General features: G+C 30.8%; 1 long non-coding RNA gene across 1 annotated transcript; it reads right to left on the bottom strand.

The window, feature by feature from the left end:
* Positions 1-1,595: 1,595 nt before the first annotated feature.
* On the bottom strand, positions 1,596-2,040 carry LOC121118752 (uncharacterized). The gene is made up of 2 exons (XR_005864558.1): positions 1,921-2,040; positions 1,596-1,849 (listed from the first exon to the last, which is right to left on the bottom strand). It is a non-coding gene; the product is annotated as an uncharacterized lncRNA (long non-coding RNA).
* Positions 2,041-4,399: the final 2,359 nt, after the last annotated feature.

Raw genomic sequence — 4,399 nt, 5'->3', positions numbered from 1 at the left:
TTAATCGTCAAGAGAATGCCCCAATTCTAGAGGAAGTTTTACCTAGTTCACAGATTGGTTTTAGAAAAAATAGATCAATCAGCGACGTAGCGATATCTGATCGAGAATAGATAAGATGGCAAGACAAAAAAAATAAAAGGATGGCTACAGTTTTTATTGATTTTACAAAAGCATTCGATACAATATCGCACAATCATATAATTAATCAGCTCCATACTTTAAATATACCTCCAGCATATATAAATCTGATGACATCTATTTTAAAAGAATCAAAAAGAGAAATTGCCTTAGGAGGAGTAAAAATAAATATCCAAAGAGGATGTCCACAAGGAGATCCCCTAAGCCTAGGACTATTTAACTTGGCAATCAGATCACTACAACTAAGAACTGAGGGCATACTAAATGGTACGAACATAAATGGGAACAAACATGTAAGTATTCTTTAGGCAGACAACGCAACGTTCCCATTTGACGAAAATAAAATGGAAAATGATAAAAATATCTTTGTAAGCATATTAGAGGAGTTTAGATGCCTAGGCGGACTAAAACAAATTGGAACAAATCTACATTTATGACAACTATGCTAGAAAGAACAGTTTTAAATAACTTGGAAATGTAGGAAAAAGTAGAGGTGGATCTTTTAGGAATCATAGTGAACAAATCAAGTAAATACGAAAGGGATACCACTTATATGGAAAATGCTCATTGAAAACGGATAATATCCGTCAAAAAGCACAATCTGAACCTAATAGACAGAATAGAAGTGTTAAATCAAAAATTAATTCCTTCACTGAACCAGTGGTTCAAATTAACAAACTACAACCCTATGATAAGTCAAAAATTTGTGAAAATATGTAAAAATGAATACGTAAGGTGACCTAAAAACATAAAACACGACCTAATATACGTGGAAAATTATAAAGGTGGAGTTGGAGCAATAAATTTAGATGCTCACTGGATATTGATGGTATGTTCGATGACAAGTAAAAAAAAATCTACAAAAATAATGGGGGTCTTGTGGAGGGAATTAATATAGAATAAGCATTATGACCATCCTCCTTGGGCAGAAGCAATGAATAACATAATTAAAAATAAACAAGTGTCGCTACCTCCGTTCATGAATATAGATATAATTTGTTTCCCTATCAGTAAGATGAATATTGAAGCGTTAAGTAGAAAAGGAATAAGAACCGCCGAGGAATTAATGACATTAAACAATATGACTGATCCAGCCATAGCACTACTGAAGTTGAAAATAAACTCGAGATATTAAAATGAAGTAAGAAATAAAAGCACAAATTATTCTAACCAAATAATGAGGGGTAAATTTTTGGAGGGAAGAGGAAGAGAAACGAAGTTTAGCACCCTTTAAAAAGGAATGGAATTGAGACAGGCAAGCTGATAAATTTCTGCTATGGAATATATGACAAGGATCTAACTTCGAGCCAAATGCTTAACGGATATAACATTGCATCAGGATCATTCTATGTTGGAAACCTAGGAACGCATGAAGGAAATTTGTTCAAGTGTTCCGGATGTGAGGAAACAATTAACCGCTTTCTAGGAGAATATAAACACATTAAAACACACTTCACTTAAGTAGAGCGTAGAATCATTTATTGGGAAAAAACTATCAGAATCTCAAATTAAGTATGGGCTAATAGTAGATATTGAGAGGTATGCTTTAGCTGATAAACGCATTGTAAAAATCCATATGATGGTAGTTGCAGCGATGGCGAAGAAAATGAATATAAACAAAGGATTTGTGACGGCGGCGACGAAGGAGCTCCAAGAGATTGCCTCCGATGATTTGATTTCGACTTGATACAATAGCACAATAACACTTGACCTAATTTTATTGAACAAGAAAAAAATATTTTAGTTTTTACATAATACCCTAGTTTTTAGACCGATACTCACCCGTATAAAACCTATTAATTAAATGATTGTCACTGATGATGCACCATCGGTCCCGTTGGTGTTTTTGATTTTTCTTATATATTAATATTAAGACATATTTTTTGTTTCCCTTTTTTTGCATGTTTCTATTTATCGATAGTATTTACTTGTAAAGCCGTTACCTTGGAGGAAAAGAAAAGAAAAAAGATATGGCACTCGCATTGTTCTTTTTTGTTTTTTGTTACCGTGTAATAGTTAATATGTATTTATTTATCAAATAAATATTAACTATTACATAATTCTAGTCAAGTCCATAAGTCTTTCTCCCCACCCCCGTCTCCTTCCTCGCGTTTTTTTCTACAGAATGATCAACTTTACGGCTATAACTTGTAAATACGATTAATCCAACATAAAACTAATTATGCAACCACATTGAATTTATACTTCTAAAGGAATTAGCAAGGTGAATTCTGCAGAGGGAAGAAAAAATTGGAAAAATCTTTGGAGGGAAAATGATAAAAATATATAATGCGCCATCTTGCGTGGGAAAGTAATATCAGTAGGATCAGGAATTTACTCTAGCAAACTTTGCATTTCTCCACTTTTCTTTCAGGCTTCTTGTGTGTCTCAGATATCTTTCCAATCTTTAAAATACTTCTTGATCCAATGGACTCATTTTTATTTGGTTATTTATCCCACTTCGATTGTTGTTTCCAGCAAACCATAATATTGTGACTTTGTTGTACCTCTAGCTATTAAATGTAACAAGATGTTTTTTTTTTTCAAATAAATACCCTATTTTTCATTTTATAACCATGGATCCAATGGAGAGTAGTAGAAATACCCATATTGATAAAGAATAAATCCTAACAAAGTTCAAACTTTTGTCCCAACAAGCTACAAAAATTAATTTCAATGTTGCTTTTCAATAAGGCTGCAAAGAAATGTATATGATTACGTAATTTTTTCCATATACGAATTGGTGTAACTATAAACTTATATATACTTTTTTTTTGACATATTTGTAATTAAAAAAATATCTTTAAATATTAGAAACTTGGAAAACCCATTGTTGCATGTGCTCTTTCTTATTTTTTAAAATTATTGAATATGTCGTTTTGGTGTTAATTTCACCTATTGAGTAAGCATTATCACCTATTTTTAGTGTAAATTCTTTTAAGAATTCATTGTAAGATATATAATCGATGGATTTAAATAAAATTACAATATTTTTTCCTGAACTAATGCTATTTAAAATGTGGAAGGTATATGGCAGCAAATCATTATTTCTCTGCAAAATCATATAAAAAGTAGCTGGTATTAACGAGGATCTTAATTCAGCAGTGTTTTGCTCTCACCTTCTCCCGCACTCTCTATTTCCTTACAAAAATGTCAACTGTAATTATGAACTATTCTTTCCTGAGTAAATCTGTGCCTAACAAGCCAAGGTGGTATTTTATGTGCCGTAAATTATCTGATATTTTAAGTGTTAATTAACTTCATTAATTTTCACATTGGATAGCACAATGCTCAGCTATGAGTGACAGTACTTTTTATGACCGTTCCAAGCCGTTCCTCACATATGAGTGAATTCTAAGTTTTTGAAAAAAAAAACAACATCCCTAATTGTAAATTAATTAAAGTTGGTTTAATTTTGTAAATATTCAAGAGTTATAAGTGTAATTCTATGCTGGACTTAGATTAAAAGTGAGAATCGACATCGAAGTAATTTTTGTCTATGCCCTGGTTAGATACATACAGGGGTTTTTATTATCCCTTGGTCTTATAATTGCTTTCAGATAGTCTAATGAAACATGATGATAGATACTCTTTTCTTCTCTCAAAATATTCTGCAAATTAACAGAATTACCATGTTGGTTTTTGGTTTATTTTTAAAATATCAACACATCATATTTTCTACAAATCTATTTATACTCCATGATACTCATGTTTCAACATAAAAAAAAATTAATATGAATCTGTTGATTTAAAATTATTATAATTAGCACAAAATTGTTTGTTAAATTTGCAAAATTATACCAAAATTATAGGTCAAATAATACCTATTTAAACATTCACACAAAAAATTAGAAAAATATTATTACTGAAATGAGAGTTCATGGAACAATAAATTAATTTCTCAATCGTATTATTCCTTAAACAGTTTTTGTGTTGTCTTTATCAGATTTACATAGTAAATATGATTTGCTAAATCAAAATAATATATTTTTAACAATAAGTAAGGGAAACCTGCGATAGTTGCACCACTCTTTGATATTGGCTCAATTATGGGTAGATAATTTTACTTACTCAATAGACATGCTAAAAATTTAGTACAAAATACCTATATGTAGTTGTTATTGATTAAGTATATTTACTCTATATCTAATGTTGCAACTGTCCACGTAGTGGCTGAGGAATTGAGTTAGAAATTAGACAAAATACCTGTTAGGTATGCATGCAAAATTTTGACGTTCAGTGTAGTCCCTTCCTAAATTTT

Source organism: Lepeophtheirus salmonis, chromosome 5 (genome assembly GCF_016086655.4).
Source record: "Lepeophtheirus salmonis chromosome 5, UVic_Lsal_1.4, whole genome shotgun sequence".
In the NCBI taxonomy this organism is placed as follows: Eukaryota; Metazoa; Arthropoda; class Copepoda; order Siphonostomatoida; family Caligidae; genus Lepeophtheirus; species Lepeophtheirus salmonis.
Note: the sequence above shows the minus strand (reverse complement) of the source record. Positions and strands in the feature narration are given on the sequence as shown.